The sequence below is a fragment of the Alexandromys fortis genome, unplaced genomic scaffold, assembly GCF_014885135.2.
Source record: "Alexandromys fortis isolate MF-2015 unplaced genomic scaffold, M_Fortis_MF-2015_v1.1 scaffold_22, whole genome shotgun sequence".
NCBI classification, from domain to species: domain Eukaryota; kingdom Metazoa; phylum Chordata; class Mammalia; order Rodentia; family Cricetidae; genus Alexandromys; species Alexandromys fortis.
The window spans coordinates 4,936,727-4,955,246 of record NW_026067900.1 but is presented as its reverse complement, the minus strand read 5'-3'; positions in this window follow the sequence as shown (position 1 = coordinate 4,955,246).

Genomic DNA, 18,520 nt, shown 5'->3' with positions numbered 1-18,520 from the left:
CTTACTGCACTGGATCCCTTCTGAGATGTAAACAGGTTCCTCCCACAGGCCTCGGCCCACAGATGCACAGGCTTTGCAGAGCTAGGAGTCTATGGTCTATTCACAGTATCCTCCAGGCCTCATGGTGTGAGGGTCGGGCAGAAGTGAGTCCACACGCCATTTGAAAGGTATCAGAAGAATATGCTTTTTCCGAAGGACTTCTGACCAGCCACAGGCCCTGACACATCCATGTTTTTATATAGCTGAAGACACAGACACTTAGAGAACAGAAACTGCATTCAGGTATGCCTGACCCAAAACCTGCATTCTTTCAGTTTCTCTTTCCACCTTTAGAAAGCTTACAAATTTTTGATGCATTTGCTCCTTAAAATAATTGTCTACGAACACTTTTAAAGAAAAGGATGAGCAGGAGCTATGAAGGAAAAAGCCAAAATGTCAATCATAGACTCATCTGGGGGCAAGTATTAGAGTAGTACTGTCTACATCTGAACATGTCTGTGGGGGATTGCCTTAATTAACTAACATGGGAAGACCCAGTCCAGTGTGGGTGACACCATTCCCTATGCAATGGTCCTGAACACCGTTAAGAGTGGGAAGCTCTAAGAGCTGGAGAGATGGCTCGGCGATTAAGAGAGAACACTGACTGCTCTTCCAGAGGTCCTGAGTTCGATTCCCAGCAACCACATGGTGGCTCACACCATCTAGAGTGGGATCTGGTGCCCTCTTCCTCCAAAAAGGCATAAACGCACACACAGCACTCATATACACAGAGCAAATAAATACAATCTTTCAAAAAAGAAAGAGTAGAGAGCTCAAAGCCAAGTGAGCGAGAAGGGAGTGGTTCATTTTTCTGCTCACCATGGATGTGATGGGATGAGCCGCTGAAGAGCCTGCCTTGACACTTCTGCCATCACAGACCGAAACTGGACTGTAAGCTAAAATAAACCCTCCTCCCCTCAATGGCTGTTTGCCAGGGCATTGTTTTTCGGAAGCCCAGAAATAAAACTAGGACATGACCTGATGTTAGCTTTCTTTACTCTCAGTTTCATCCTCTCTATAAAATTATATTGATCTAGAACAACGGCACTTCACTGTCAAGCCTGGTGGATGCAACAGCTCACATAACACAATAACTTTTTTTTTGAAACAGTTTCATGTAGCCCAGACCAGCCTTGACCTCACTGTGAAGCCAAGCATGACCTTGAACTTCTGATCTTCATAAATGCTGAGATTATACCTCATGCCTGATTTATGTAATGCCGGGGATTGGACCCATGGCTTCATGTGTCCTAGGTATTCTACCCACTGAGCAACATCCACAGCACATCCCTTTGATAAGTTGTTTTCTTATCACTTGTCTTCGTTTTATCTTCATAAGAGCATAAATATTCTCGTATATATGATGGGGCTTATATATTCTCTGTTACGTATGTTTTAAAACATCCTCATTTGATCTATTCCGTGGCTAGTTGCTGTTGTTTTCTGTTGTCATGGATGCTGTGTCCCATAGCATAGAGCCTTCTTCAGGACTGATGGTTCGCCCCAGCTGCTAGGAAGGCTGCCCACCGTCAGCCTTCATAGAGGTTCTCTCCTTTCTTAGGTGAATGAGACACCTCATTCCAGGTCACACCCCTTGCCAGGAAAACTGCACCCAATGACGCAGACGGGTATGGATGACGAAACTGTGATCTTCTTACTCTGACTGGGGCTGCGGTGCAGGGTCATCCTAGCTCTAGAGCCCTTGGTGAACTCAGCTTGGTGAGCTCATCATCCCTGGTTACCTGCACTGAAGCCCCGACTTGCTTTCTCTTTCCCTTTACCAGTGTTGACCCAAGGAGTGAGTCCGATAACCTCACAAGTCCATTTCATTCTGACCTCCATCTCAGACTCAGCATCACGGAGAACCCGCACGGATGCTGAGGCTCAAGGAGATGAAATGACTTCCCTGTTTGGGACTAGAAACAGCAGGAATCCAGACCGCATGTCCTACGGAGTCATTAGTGATACGGTGCTGCTCACGCGAAGGTTTCTCAGTGCCACAGCGGGGATCATATGATCTGACTCAAAGGGTCTTTCATGCAGATATAAATTAGGAGGGAGAGAAGAGCCGTTGCGCCAGCTCTCACCAGGGTGGACATCCCACAGGTGGCCAGTGTTGGAGCCTCCCAACAAAAACTGAACGGGAGTCATCGTGAAAACGCACGATTTCAAGTAACCACTTTGAAATTTTAATTTGGGGGTCAGAGCTCCTGAGGCCCCTACCCTTAGCAGATCCTGGACTATTGATGCTGAGAGAGAGAAAATTAATTTTCTCAGGGAGGAAATGACTGAGGATAATACGCTGCTTGCATCCCATTGGATGGTCCCAAACCCTTGTGCATATGGTCAGCACTAGTTTGACTCAGAGAGGTTATTAATTATAATCAGTTTTAAAAGAAAAGTGGGGAAGTAGTGAAGGATGTAGGCTGGAGGGTCTCAGGGGAAGAAGTAGAGGTAGATATGACCAAAATATGTTGTATGTATGTATGGAATTTTCAGAGAGCAACATTTGAATAATACATTGCAATTAAGTCAACATAGCCAAAATATTATCATTTTAATAAGCTATCAGTGTGGACAGTATTTGCTCTGTTCTGAGTGTGGCTTCTGTCGCAGCACACTCCGGCTGAGATTAGCTGCAGTTTATGTTTCTGTGGCCTTGGGACAATAGCTCAGCTTGAGAAACCTGAGCCACTCTCTCCTTGGAGGAAGAACTAACTCTAACTAATCCAGACCCTTCCTCACATGGCCACATTCCCCAAGACAAATGCACACCAGCACACCTGGCCCCTCTTCCTCGGCCTCTTTGGATTCCAGGCCAGAGTTCACAGGGCTGACTCTACTCCAACACCCCCACATTGAGGTACTAGACAGGGTACAGGGGAGAAAAACAAATCAGAAAAGTATCTCACTCCGTGGATTTTCACTCAGGTGGAAAGATATATGGATGACACAAGTTAAAACAAATTCAGAGTCTAAAGTCCACCAAGAGTAAGTATTTACCACCAGTGTGATCAAGGGATTAACAACCTCGGTCTTTAGAAGGGTTTCATTTCAGTAAGAAACACATTAAGAATGCAGTCCTACCAGAAAGTGAGCCAGGGATATGGGTAGACAGTCACAGACGAGGAAATAGAGACAACTTTAAAATGCATGGGAAAGTGTTGAGCTCAACCAGTAACCCCAGAAATACAAATCACAATGACAAAATGCCGCTCTCCTAAAAAGCGTGGCACCTGTTCAGCGGAAGGCAAGGCAGTCAGCAACTGGCAACCACAAAACCTTACAGGATGCACTTGGTCTGCAGCAATCTTCTGGAGAAATTATCAGAAATGCAGACATAGATGTATGGGCACAGATGTTAATCAGAGTCATTTATTTTTGCCAAAGCAAGCTGAATGCCCAATCCTGTGAGCTGTTTGTAGATTAAAAGCACAGGCACGGAAGTTTCTTAAAACTGAAGGTGATCAGGCAGGGACGGGTTGTTTCAGTCTGTAAGTGTTTGCCTTGTAAGTATGAGGACTAGAGTTCAGTCTCCAGAATCCACTTAAAATGCTTAGTAGCAAACATTTGCTACCAAGATTGGGGAGGTGGAGGCAGGGGGTCCCTGGGGCTCACCGGCCAGACGTCTAGCTTAATTCTGATCTCCAGGAAAACTAGAGAATGTTTTGGAGATGGATACTGTTTCCAAGGATGATGCCTGAGGCTGTACTCCATCCTCCACATCCCCCTGAACATGCACACACACACACACACACACACACACACACACACACACACACACACACACAGAGGGGGGGCACTGTAAAATGATGCTGACCAAGACATTAACAATAAAAAGGAATACTTCAATCACATCAATTTGAAAAGGAAAAAGGACCCCAAACAGTACATATCGTATATTCACAGCAAAATAAACTCTTCCCAGAGCAAATAAGACAACACAAAAGTGAGAAATGCCTGCAGACTGTCTTCTAATGCTAGGATTTGAAAGTGGGGTACTGTGGTCTTTGTATGCTCCTAGGGCGACATTCACGCAGCCAGCTTACAAACTTCCATTGTCTGGCACTAACAAATAAGGGTTCCTGCCCAAGTCATCTCTCTCTCCCAGAACAGGGCATCATCACCCCAGTTACTTGCCCCCTGGTGCTCCCTAGTCACTGCTTCCCTGGAGGAGCCTTCGGGTTTTCACTGTATCTATGGGTTGGCTTGTTCTTGAATCTCAGCCTAGAGGACTCACGCAGCGTGCACTCTTGGGTCTGGCGTCTCTGCTGGGCATTAGGCCGGGAGCTTTTTGTTTATTGTAACCATCTAAATTCTGCACTTTGTGCTGTTACCCCTGCTGTGCTCCATGAGGAAGGAGAGAGACAACACTTATGGGTTCCAAAGATTTTAATAAGTCACCACATAATTAGGCCATTTATTGGTCAGGGCTACAGGACAAGGACTCGGGACCTTTGTTTCTCCTGACAGCCCCGCGCAGGAGCAGAACTGGGGTTTATAAGAACAAAATTCACAAACATTTGTTGCCAAGTTACAGTCACAATTTCCACCCTTCAGGATTTAGAGATTAGGGGCTTTCTCGAGTGTTCCATCATTGTCAAGTAGCATACAATGCAAGCCTTTCACTCCAATCAATCAGCTTAGTTTGTTCCTTCTGTTGCTAGGAACAGCCATGATGTTTCTAGAGAAGTAAAGATGCATAATGACTCTTTCTATGGTTTAGGGAGGAGGTTGATCGGCCATTGGGAAGTTCTCGGCTCCCCCGGGGCTTGGGAACCTGACCTTTATTTCACCCTGCAGATGAAATGGAGTCTGAAGTCAAAATGGCAGTACTCTGGCCAAGGTGCTTTACTTGCTGGACTCCAAGAATTAGAGGAGAAAATGATTTCCTGGAAGCAAAAACCTCATTCTTTGATGGGCCAGGCTTGGTCGTTGTTTACTCATCTGAAGTGAAGTCCTTAAAGTTCTTTGCCAAGCTGTCCCGCCAACTTCAGCTTTGCTAGAAAAGACCTAAGATAAGGTACATAGAGAACAGATGTTTATTTAGCTCATAATGCTGAAGGCTGGGAAGTCCAATATATCGGCCTCCAATGAGGGTCTTTCTGCTGCAACAGAGCAGAGTGGAGGGCATCTTGTGGTGTGGATGAGCAAACTTGCCAGTGTAGGTTTCTCTTCTTACAACCTCTGTGATACCACCCTAGGGGCTCCATCCTCAGGACCTTATCTAACAACTTTTTTTTTTTTTTTTTAGATTGCAGACGTTTGTTTATTTAGTCAGTCAGTTGTCTGTGTGTGCTCACGTCATGAAATGCAAGTAGCGAAGCTAGGCGGTGGTGGTACACACCTTTAATCCCAGCACTCGGGAGGCAGAGGCAGGTGGATCTCTGTGAGTTCGAGGCCAGCCTGAGAGCAAGTTCCAGGACAGGCTCCAAAGCCACAGAGAAACCCCGTCTCAGAAAAACACCAAAGAAAGAAAGAAAGAAAGAAAGAAAGAAAGAAAGAAAGAAAGAAAGAAAGAAAGAAAGAAAGAAAGAAAGGAAGGAAGGAAGAAAGAAAGAGGGAGGGAGGGAGGGAGGGAGGGAGGGAGGGAGGGAGGGAGGAAGAAAGAAATGCATGTAGCAATCAGAGGACAACTTGTAAGAATTGATCCTCTCCATCCACTGTGTGAGTGCTAGGGGTCAAACTCAGGTTGTTAGACTTAGAGGCAAGTAACTTTATCTGCTGAATCATCTTAAAGACCCTCATTTAAAGCCGGGCAGTGATGGCACACGCCTTTATCCCAGCACTCAGGAGGCAGAGGCAGGCGGATCTCTGTGAGTTCGAGGCCAGCCTGGTCTACAAGAGCTAGTTCCAGGACAGGAACCAAAAGCTACAGAGAAACCCTGTCTCGAAAATCCAAAAGAAAAAAAAAAAAAACAGATACCCTCATTTAATCTGAACCATCTCTCAAATGTCCCACGTCCATATATGGTTGGTGTGACTTTGGGGATCCAAGGTCCATCATGTGAACTTTGGGGAAGGGGCTACATTCCAGCCATGGTCTTCCTTTGGCTGAGCTGTCCAGCTCAGGGGCTCGCTATGACTCAGCACTGTCTCCTCGGAACTGCTGCTTTGGGGAGTAGCCCTGCTTATATTTTGGTGTTGTAAGAACCACAGAAAGTTATGGTAGGTTACCCACCCTCTCACTGGGCTTGTGTACTTGAAGGTCAGGTGTTTCTTTGCCGACAGAATCCCCAGAGGCCCTGGCCTTGTCTTGTGCTCTGCTTCATCTATACATCTTTATCACTTTCCAGGAATCATCAGGACAGAACATTAAATCTAGTGACTTAAACAACAGCAATGTATTATCTCTGCGTTCTGGAGGTTAGAAGTCCGAGGACAAGGCATCAGGACGGTTCTTTTCTCCTGAGGACTGGGAGGAAGAATCTGGTCCAAATTGCTCCCTTGGACTTGGGTATGGTCATCTCCTTGCTTCTGGTCCATGGCCTTCCCTTCTAGTGTCTGCCTTTGAGGTACACACACATGAGCTCCTCAGTCAAGGTGGATCAGGACCCCCTTTGAGACCTCATGCTAACTACTAATGGCTGTAATGACGCTATCTGCACTCAAAGTCACATTCTGAGGAACTAGGGTTAGACTTCAATGTATCATTTGGGTGGGACACGACTGGATACAATGAAGATATCTTCATTCTCAACTGGACTGTAAGATGCTAGATGGCTGTAAGATGCTGGGTGAGGAGGGCCTCAGGGTGTACTAGTGTGTGGAAGGTAGGAAAGACAAAAGGGGGCAGTCTGGACAGCCTGCAGGAGGCATTAATTCAGAGATGGTCCCCCCCCAGCCTTGGCAGATGTCCTGACCTATCAGGGTTAAGATGAATGAAGGTCATAAGCTAGAGAACTAAGTTGCTCATTGATAATAGGACCTTTCAGGAATAGGAAGACGTTTCTCTTGCTCATAGTATAGGCTACTGTCTCTGGGGCTGTGTCCCTAGAAAGCCGCAGTCATCTGGTGTTATAGAAGAGCCTACTCCTGATAGGTTGACAGAATATCAGTTCTGGAATGCAAAGATGGGACAAGAACCCAGGTCCTACTGACACCGATGCTTTCTAGCCAACAGCCCATCTTTTTACCGACCTTGGGAAAACACAAGATTCCTTCATATCCTGTCACACAGGGCATTACTTTGAAGACATGGATGTCCCTAGCCGCAAAGGCAGCATTCTCACAGAGCCAGGCAGAGAGATATCCCAAATATCTTGTTTTTTAAGGGCACCCATTGCTCCAAATCTGGGAGAATTCCTAAACACTGGTTATATTCAGACACAGAGCCTGTCAGGACCCCCATACACCCATTCTGACCCCCACACACCCATTCTGACTCCCCCACTCAACACTACCCTATGAAATGTTCACAGTTTTAAAAGTTCAAATCATGACTGGAGAGTTAGCTCAGGCAGTAAAATGCTTGCCTTGTAAAAGCTTAAAGACCCAAGTTTAAGCCTCAGAACCCACATCTAAAGGGGCTAGGGTGTGTGAGCAAGCACTGGAGAAATGGTGACAGTTGGATCCTTGGGACTCTGACAGGTGAGCCTGATGGATCCAGCAAGTTCCAGTCCATTGAAAAACCGTGTCTCAAAATTTTTTTTAAAAATAAAAATTCAGGTAAATGGGGTCCCAAGGAACAACACCTGGGGCTTCATGGTCAGTGAAGCTAACCTGATAGAACAGGTAAATAAGGTTGGGGCTAGAGAGGTGGCACAGCAGTTACGAGCATTTGCTGCTCTCCAAGAGGTCAGGAGTTTGGTTCCCAACGTGCAAATCAGGTGGCACTTAACCTCCTCTAACTCCAGGGGATCTGATACCCTCATCTGACCGCTATAGGCACACACAGACACAAAAACAGGCACACAGACACACACAGACACACACACACACACACACACACACACACACACACACACACACTGAAATAACATACATCTTTAAAATGTGAAGAATGATGGCAGGTAAGAAGTCCTCATGCTTATACACTTGACGAATGGGCCATGTCCCAGCTCTATAGAGGGTTTCTGACAAGATCTGGGCAGTGCCTGCTGGGGTCCTGACTGCGTTGGCAGCAGTGAGCATGCACCCAAATGATAGTGATGAGTACTAAGTCCTCCCTCAGGTGGCTCTCTGCTCTTCCTTTCCTCCTACACTGCTGCTGCTTCTGCTTGACGAGCATCTACCTTGTCTCCCTCTGACCTTCTATTGCAGCTACACCATCCATGTCAGGTTCCAGTGGTTGACATGTACTCAAGGGGCATCTGTGTGAGGGACACAACCATGCTAACATGGCTGCATTCAGATTCAGAAAGGGCAACCTGACTGCAGTTGCAGCCATTGGGCAATTTAAAGTTCACGCTTCCCAGGGGACCTTTCAGAGGCTCTACCCTCTTTCCCCCATTCTGCTGTCTTCAGGCTAGAGGGCTTACATGTAACATGAAGGGTCCTGTTTGTTGTGGTTTTTCTGCCCTGCCCAGTTCCCCACAACTGTTTAGCCCCAAAGAAAATCACATAGGTCTCCATAAATTATAAGTTGATTGGCCCATTAGCTCTAGCCTCTCACTGGCTAACTCTCACATCTTGATTAACCCATTTTTCTGATCTATGTTACCCATGTGGCTCAGTACCTTTTTTCAGTGGGGCAGATCACATCCTGTTGCTTCCATGGTCTAGGCAGGAGTGGGCGGAATCAACTTCCTCCTTCCCAGAATTTTTCTGTTTTCATTACATCATTTCTACTTCCTGTCTATATTTCCTGCCTGGCCAATCAGCATTTATTGATAACATGATTGACAGAATACAGACAATTCTCCCACACCACTTACACATTCCCACAGCAGCACTAGGGAGAGGCCCCTGGCCAGTGCTCTGCTTCTCTGCCACTCTCTGCTCAACTCCAGTGGGCTCCTTCTGGCTCCCACTTCTGCCCTTGTCCATCTTCTATGGACTTACACTCAGACCTGGAACAAGGGACTTGGCTGTCACCCCTGCTTGACTTGATGCCATCCTACATCTCCTTGGCCTTATAGGAACTCTGGCATTCAGCTGTGTCCCTTATCTGGTCATCTGTCATCCCACAGTGGGCACTGAAGAGAGGGGCCTTGTTCATCTGCAGGGACACTGGGAGCTTTCAGACACTTCAACCTACACAGGAACGGAGATGTTTGGGGTACCCACTTCTTCCCTCTCTCCTCCTAAAACAGCCCACTACCATGGCCTCCTTCTTTTGGCATAGGGGCCTAAGCAGGAAGTGTGGGGTCTGTCTGCCCCAGGCTCTTCCAGAGCTGAGGCTCAGAGGCAGAGAAGAGTCTCATGGAGCCTCTTCTTCCCTGGTCTCTGAATCCTCCACTCCTATGGGGTGGTCTGTTTCCCTCTGTCTGCTGCAAATGGTTCCACTAGTTAGCTTCCTTCTTCTCCACTCTGTGTCCTTAGATCTCTTTGTCCTTAGAGACATCCACCCACCCCTGTCAGAGCAATAAAGCCCATCCTAATGGTAAGGCAAAAACTGTGAAAGCAAATTAGATTTAAAGTAAGCAAACAATACCTGCTACGTATGCAAAGAAGGCAAAGTGAGTCCCTGCTATTCTTTCTCTTTGGTCCTTGGCAGACATTACCAATCTATCACATTACATAGCTTTGGAGACCTTCAGATATTTGATAGCAGACATCATTTGCTCCATTAGCTTTTCTTCTCCCAGTCCTTTTCTTCCGTTTTCTTTTTCTTTTCCTCCCCACCCCCACCCTGAGACAGAATTTCTCTGTGTAACAGTCCTAGACATCCTGGAACTAGCTCTAGTAGTCCAAGCTGATCCCGAGTGCTGGGATTAAAGGCGGGCACCACCACCGCCCAATTTAATCACAGTCCTTTTCAATGAACAGCCTCCAGCCCCACTCATTAACGTGGCTTCTTTCCTCGGGATCCTTTTTCCCTTAATGAGTTATTTTCAGGGAGGTAATTCTGGTGGTTGCTATGGTTTGGATAACTGTTAACATCCATAAAAGCTTGGTCTCAAGCTCAGGGCAGTGCTGGGAGAACAGTTTCATTCCTGGCTCAAGGTTCTGGAGATTATGGTCCACGATCAGTTGGCTTTGTTGATTCTGGACCTGTGTGAAGCAGAACACCATGATAGAAGGTGTTTGGGGGAAGAGACTGCTCACCTCCTGGTAGCCAGATTTACATACATGCACTCACATGCATGCACACCTTAGGCAACACGTGTGTATTGTGCACATTCACACTCTTTCCTCTCCTGTCTTTCTTGAGTTGTGTAATACAAACAAATACAAAGAAATACTGAAAAAGTCACCAACTAAATTGTAGCTGGGAGAATTACGGGCGGATGCAGAGAGGAGACGTTGTTGATGAATTTATTTCTTCTGCTGAAGCTAATTTAGGTTTCTTTTGAAGCTCTCCCCTTGCCTGCCATACCTTTTTATGCCTTGTGGGCTTTAGAAGGTGGACGGTCTCTAGGGAAGACTGCAAAGTAATTCCAGAGGATTTCAAGCTTCCATTTAGGAATGTCAGACACCTCTTTTAAATTTCTTTTTAATTATGTTTATGTAATTATGTGTGCACTTGAGTGCGAGTCCACATGGAGGCCGGAAGAGGGCACTGGAGCCCCTGGTGCTGGAGTTACAGGCAGTTGTGAGCTGGGTGCTGAGAACATGTGAGCTGGGAACAGAACTCTGGGGCCAGCAACAGCAGTGCGTGCTTCCACGCTGAGTCATGTCGTCAGCCCCTACACTTCTTTTTTTAGGATATCGTTCTGAACTACCAAGGAAAAGGCTATGAAACTATGGTGCTCAACCAAATCTCCCATGAAAGCATATTTCTTAACGGGAAGGCTTAGTTTTCCTCTCTGGAATGCCAACTTCATGCTACCAAACCCATTTCAAGGAGGACACTAGTGAAATTTCTTGGAAGTAGAGGTTGATGGGAAATGAATGAATGATTGACAGTAAAGGGAACCATTGGTTTGTTGTTCTTGTTATTTGTTTTTGTTTTTATTCAAGGTAGATTCCTCAATGTCAGAACAAAAACTCTGAGTCCATACCTTAAACTGATACTTTTCAAGACACAATAAGTGTCAACAGGCCAGACTCAAGGAGGCCCAGGAAGTTAAAATGTACAAGGAGATGCTCCAATCTTTGGTCTGAGTTCAGCATACACATGATCTATCCAAGGCTGCTCAGAATGTGTTCTCTCTCTCTCTCTCTCTCTCTCTCTCTCTCTCTCTCTCTCTCTCTCTCTGAATCTAAATAAACTATGGGAGTCACCTGAACTCATCTATCTGCAATGCTATCTCATGCACCACTTCCCCAGGAGGCTTTTCCTAACCTGCCAGCCTAAGAAATTAGTCTTTCTTCTGAGAGCCCATGCACCTTACATGGAGTCTCTTATAGCTTCTCCCAGAACACATTATAATTACCTCTTTGCACACCCATCTCCTTTGTGGCCTCCTGAGAGGCAACATCCCGTCTTACTCAAGTTTTTAAGCTACCCCGCCTCCTAGCAGAGTTCCTGACCAGTAGTATCTTCACAACTGCAAAAGAAGCTGCAGAAACGAACACAGGTAAGGCACCTTGAGTAAGATAAAATCTGTACGGCCGCTTTTATAATTGACTATAGAAAAAAATATAATAGATTGAGTAAATAGTGAGGCATATTGCTTTGTGACTTTTTGATTGTGTTCTGATAAATAAAGCTTGCTTGGAGTCAGAGGGCTGAGCAAGCCACTAGCTAACCATAGAGGTTTGGAGGACTGTAGAGAGAGGAACAGGAAGTGATAAAGCAGGACAGAGACAGGATCTCAGCCCTTTTGGGTGGGAGGAACGGAAGAGGTAGGAAGCAATGTGGCTGCTCCACTGCTTCTCCGATCTTTGAGGTTTTTCCTCTGATAGCTGACTCTTAGTTTTTATTGATAAGATTAATTGGATTCACACGTCAGTGTATTGTTTTGGTTTTCTATATAAGTTGAACATTCCCAATCTAAAAATCTGAAATGCTCTTAAAGCTGAAACTTTGTGTGTGTTGTTATGATGTACAAGGAGAAAAATTTCACATCTGACCTCCGACCTCAATTACTTGTTACAGTGAAAACATCGGTTCACTACAAACATGGGAGAAAAGCACCTGCAGGCTGAGTTTGTAAGATGCCTATCAAACATAAGTGAATTTCATACTTAGCTTTGGATTTCATCTCCAAGATGTCTCATTATATATGTAAAATATTCCAAAGCCCAAAATACTTCTAGTTCCACGCATCTTAGGGAAAGTATATCTAAGCTGTGTTAACTCTCACACACAAGATATGCAGAAGTCAAAGGTTTCTAGCTGACTTTGCATGTTCCTTGGTCATCCTGTTTGATTTCGTTTATTCTAGTTAATTATGGAATGATGTGGGATGTCCTTCTGTATGTTACTTTTATTGGCTAATGAATAAATCTGTTTTGGCCAATGGCTTAGCAGAGTAAAGCCAGGTAGGAAGTCTGAACAGCTATATGTAGAGAGAGCAGGTGGAATCAGGAGATGCCATGTAGCTGCCGAAGAAGAAAGACACCAGAACTTACTGGTAGGCCACAGCCTCATGGAGACATATAGATTAATAGAAATGGGTTAATCTAAGATGTAAAAGCTAGTTAGAAATATGCCTAAGCTATTGGCCAAGCTGTGTTGTAATTAGTATAGTTTCTGTGTGATTATTCAGGTCTATGCAGCCAGGAAATGAACGAGCAGTCTCAGTTTACAATGGGAGACCATAGTCTCTGCCCTGCTCTCTGCATGAAAGCATAGCAACTTTTGTTTGAACTTTAAGCTGGTCGGGCCTGCAGTCCTCATTTTCTCCCCTTCCCCCAAGAAACTGGAGTTGACTGAAAACTGTCCATCACTTCCTATGAATTGTTTTTTTTTTCTTTCTTTTTTCTACTTTTCATAATGCCACTTGTTCCCTAGACAAATCATGGGGCCCGCCAGCATATGGACTTGGGACATGACACATTTTGATCTCAAAGTCCCCAGCCGCCTCTTGCAGAAGTTGAACAAAGGTCCCAACTTAGGAAGGTTGGCATTAGCAGTTGGTGCCAGGATAGTAGGCAGGTGAGGGGGTTCTTCAGCTTTGTGTAGCTTAAACTAGGAGCCGTTGACCATTCCGAAAATGTATTAAAGTGTTCTGGAAAGGAGACTGTCAGAGACTGTGCCAACATCTCTAGCATGAGGCTGGGCAGAGTCTTCCAAAGCTTCAGTTGCTGGTTCAAAAGGTCTTAGAGCAAGGGAGTTAATGACTTAGTTTGAGGTCATGGGTGAAGGCTAGGTCTTGGGTTTCTGCGAACCTCTTTCTAAAATCTTCCCAAACAGATGGATTTCTTCCCTAGTCTCCATGAGATTCTGAGCATGTGTTAAGATTGCCTCCTCACGTTTTCATCTTTCCACCCATTTGACACGTGTTGGTTGGATGTCTAAGTCAGATGAGAAGTTATAAATGACCAAACAGGGACACAGAGTCAAGGCTATATTACAGCTTCTGTGGGCACTACCCGCCCTTGCTGTATTAAAAGATATGTATATTTATATTGGTATAGAGACACATGCAATCCAGGAAGAGCTTACTATATAATCTATTATTATTTATTCATCTTTCTACTGATTTAAAGAGAAACTGAAGTTCAAACATTTTTGTGAGGTCTGGAGAGATGACTCAGGGGTTGAGAGCACTGTCTGCTCTTCCAGAAGACCTGGATTTAATTCCCAGCACCCACATGACAGTTCACAACTATCTGTAACTCCAGTTCCAGGGGATCGGACACCTTCATATCAATGCACATAAAATAAAATAAAATATATTTTTAAAAAAACCATTTTTTGTGAACCCTTGAAAGTACTGTGGCTCTGTATTTTTGTTTTGTTTGTTTGTTTGTTTGTTTTTCGAGACAGGGTTTCTCTGTGGTTTTGGAGCCTGTCCTGGAACTAGCTCTTGTAGACCAGGCTGGTCTCGAACTCACAGAGATCCGCCTGCCTCTGCCTCCCAAGTGCTGGGATTAAAGGCATGTGCCACCACCGCCCAGCCTGTGGCTCTGTAACACCAGTGTAGAAGTTGATTCCCAGCAGAAGACCTGACCTCATGGAGTCTTCTGTTTAGTAGAGGAGGTGGCTTTGAATATACATAAGCAATAATCACAAATTAATTCCAAATGCCCTTGAGGGGAACCAAAGGGAGGGAACTCAGTGTCTTTTCAGCATAAAGGCCAGCGGTTGCAGTTTAATAATAAAAGAATGAAAATTGAAGAGATTAAACAACTCGCCCCAAGATTGCATACATTGAGATGAGACACAGACAGGATTTTGTCCCCCAATCTATCGTTTGTCAGTTCCCATCACTGTAACACAACACCCAGAAAAATCAGTTTGAAAAGAGGAAAGGTTATGTGAGCTCATGTCTCCAGACATCACAGTCCTGGCTGCCTTGCTCCGGTCCTTTGAGCATGAGGAAGAGGAAGAATATCATGGCAGGAACATTTTCTGAAGGATACTGCTCACACCATGGTAACGAGGAAGGGTAATGGGGAGCTGAGGTCCTGATACGCCCTCCAAGGGCATGCCCCAACCACCTAACTTCCTTCCACCAGGCCCCACTTCCCAAAGCTCCCATTAGCCCGGCACCATCACAGGTGCCAAAGCCTCTAATGCACATAGGCCGTTTGGAAGATGTTCAAGATTAAAAACCAGGGACTGGAGAGGGTGGTTCAGCAGTTGGAGCACTCGCTGCTCTTCTAGAGGACTGAAGTTTGGTTCCCAGCACCGACGTGGAAAAGCACACAAGTAACCGTAACTCCAGATTCAGGCAATCTAACACACTCTTCTGACTTCTGTGGAGGCATATATTCGTGCGCATGTATATAAAGAGTGACATACACACATGCACATAAAAATAATAAATCTTTTTTTTTCAAAAATCCAAACTATAGTACTCACTCTCTAAAGAGAGAGAGAAAGACACAGAGAGAGTGGGGCGGGAGGCTCTGGGAAACCATAGCAACAGTCTAGCTGTAGATACTTTCCCTGAATCTTGGCCAGTAGCAGCCTCATCTGCAACATGGAGGAAAATGTGACACCCTTTTCCTCATGAATGGTGTTGTGGTCAGGACCAGGTGACTCAGAGACACAACTTTTGAAGGGACCCAAGTTGGTGCACTTGTCTTCCAAACGGGTGGCCCTCCCCACGGTTGGCCTGTAGCAATCCTAAAGAGATCACTGTGTTCCTGCCAAGCGAGACAGACAACCCAGTCGATAGATCGCTTCTCAACAGCTCTTGTGTTTGCTTTTTCTGGGAATATCAGCGCCAGTCCAGTCCTTGACCTCTGACAAGCATTCCCCTTTCACTAGACCTGCACACCTGAGTCTAGGCCCCCTAGATTGGGAAGTGGAGCCCCTCTCTTGTTCCAGCCTTTGGGAATACAAGCTGCCTCAATCTGAGCAGACACCTGCTTGGTTGCCAGGGCTCAGATGCTAATTTCTGAGAACTACCTGGTCCCGACAGCAGCCCAGTACCCTGCCCACTGCCTTACTTGCAGCCTGGCAATGCCTGTCTGCTTGGAGCACCCGTTCATTAGAGAAACACAATCCTACCAGCTTCTGTGTGCTGCTCACCAGACTGTTCACATCCCCCAGTAGCCTCAACTGGGCCCCACCATCCACCCATCATCCCCACCTGCCAGAGAACAGCCTATCCCTCGCCTTGCTTCCCGGTCCCTGCATCCCCAAATGGTGTTCCTCAACATCTCTTACTGCAGACACCCCCTGCTGTGTAGAGTCTGCGCTTTAACAGTCTCACCCATTCTTGGAGTTTCAACCAATGGCAGAAAGGTCCATGGGTACACAGTTCATCTTCAAGTTATAATCAGCTGTGTGGTGAGCAGTGGAGCAGGGTGGAAGCCGGAGAGAGCAGGAAGTGGGGTGCTACTAAAAGCTGTCCCCCACCCCACTGTAAATTACAGAGGGCAAAGCCCAAGTTCAATGGTGCTTGAGTGCACAGCCAAGCACAAACAGGTACAAGGTCCCTACTGGATGAATGAATGAATGAGAATGAATGAATGAAATGAATAAACAAATGAATCAATGAATGAATGACAAGCAAGCCATGCTTCCTTCTCTGGGTCCTAGCCCACTTTCTGAAGTTGTCCTCCCTCCTGGTCCACGCAAGGTCAGGAGCAGGAAAGGATAGCTGGAGAGCTGGGGGGATGGCTCAGCTGGTGGAGTGCCTGCCTTTCAAATACAAGGATATGCTCCACCCTCAGAACTGACATTTTTAGCAGCGGGGCACAGTGGAGCACATTTGTAACTCCAGTGCTGGAGAGGTAGAGGCATGCTGATCCCTGGGGATTGATGGCCCGCCAGCCTGACCTACTTCGTGGGCCTCAGGGCAGCAAGAGACCCTAGTTCAAAAACATGTGGACAATGTTCTAAGGAACAACATCTAAAGGTTCTTACTTGCCTCCCCCTCCATGTGTGCTCATATATGTGCACCTGCAAATACATGAACACACACCAAGTGGGGAAGGGAAGGAACTATCTAAAGCCAGTCAAACCCCAAGGGGGATTCCTTCCTTTGAGATCTGCCCCCAGAACTCTCCCTGAAGTATCTTGAAGAACGTTCCCAGTATCACAGGAAAGCCGAGGAGAATAAAATGAATGGGTAGCCAGCCACCCAGCTCCCACTGTCTCTTTAAGAAAGCTGGGTCCCTACAATGGAAAAAAGAGAGCATCTTCAACAAATTGTGCTGGCAAAACTGGATTTCAATCTGTAGAAAAATGAAAATAGATCCATGTCTGTCACCATGCACAAAACTCAAGTCCAAGTGGATTAAAGACCTCGATATCAGTCTGAACACACTGAACCTGATAGGAGAGAAAGTAGGAAGTACACTACAACAAGTGGGCACAGGAGACCGCTTCCTACGTATAACATCAGCAGCACAGACAGTAAGGGCCGCATTGAATAAATGGGACCTCATGAGACTGAGAAGCTTCTGTAAAGCAAAGGACACTGTCGCTAAGACAGAAAGGCAACCCACTGACTGGGAGAAGATCTTCACCAACCCCGCAACTGACAAAGGTCTGATCTCCAAAATATATAAAGAACTCAAGAAACTAGACTGTAAAAGGCTAATCAACCCAATTATAAAATGGGGCACTGAGCTGAACAGAGATCTCTCAACAGAAGAAGTTCAAATGGCCAAAAGACACCTAAGGTCATGCTCAACTTACTTAGTGATCAGGGAAATGCAAATCAAGACAACTTTAAGATACCATCTTACACCTGTCAGAATGGCTAAAATAAAAAACACCAATGATAGCCTTTGCTGGAGAGGTTGTGGAGAAAGAGGTACACTTATCCATTGCTGGTGGGAATGCAAACTTGTACAACCACTCTGGAAAGCAGTGTGGCGGTTTCTCAGAAAATTTGGGATCAACCTACCCATGGACCCAGCAATACCACTCTTGGGAATATACCCAAGAGAGGCCTTATCATGCAACAAAAATATATGCTTTCCTATGTTCATAGCAGCATTGTTTGTGGTAGCCAGAACCTGGAAACAACCTAGATGCCCTTCAATTGAAGAATGGATGAAGAAAGTATGGAATATATACATATTAGAGTACTACTCAGCAGTAAAAAACAAGGACTTCTTGAAGTTTGCAGGCAAATGGATGGAAATAGAAAACACTATCCTGAGTGAGGTAAGCCAGACCCAAAAAGAGGAACATGGGATGTACTCACTCATATTTGGTTTCTAGCCATAAATAAAGGACATTGAGCCTATAATTCGGGTTCTTAGAGAAGCTAAATAAGAAGGAGAACCCAAAGAAAAACATATAGGCATCCTCCTGAATATTAACCTTCATCAGGCGATGAAAGAAGACAGAGACAGAGACCCACATTGGAGCACCGGACTGAAATCTCAAGGTCCAAATCAGGAGCAGAAGGAGAGCGAACATGAGCAAGGAACTCAGGACCGCGAGGGGTGCACCCACACACTGAGACAATGGAGATGCTCTATCGGGAACTCACCAAGGCCAGCTGACCTGGGTCTGAAAAAGCCTGGGTTAAAACAGGTCTCACTGAACATAGCGGACAATGAGGACTACTGATACATCAAGAACAATGGCAATGGGTTTTTGATCCTATTGCATGTATTGGCTTTGTGGGAGCCTAGGCTGTTTGGATGCTCACCTTACTAGACCTGGATGGAGGTGGGTGGTCCTTGGACTTCCCACTGGTCAGAGATCCCTGATTGCTCTTTGGGCTGACGAGGGAGGGGGACTTGATTGGGGGTGGGGGAGGGAAAGGGGAGGCGGCGGTGGGGAAGAGACAGAAATATTTAATAAATAAATTAAAAAAAAAAAGAAAGCTGGGTCCCATCAGCTTTGGTCTCC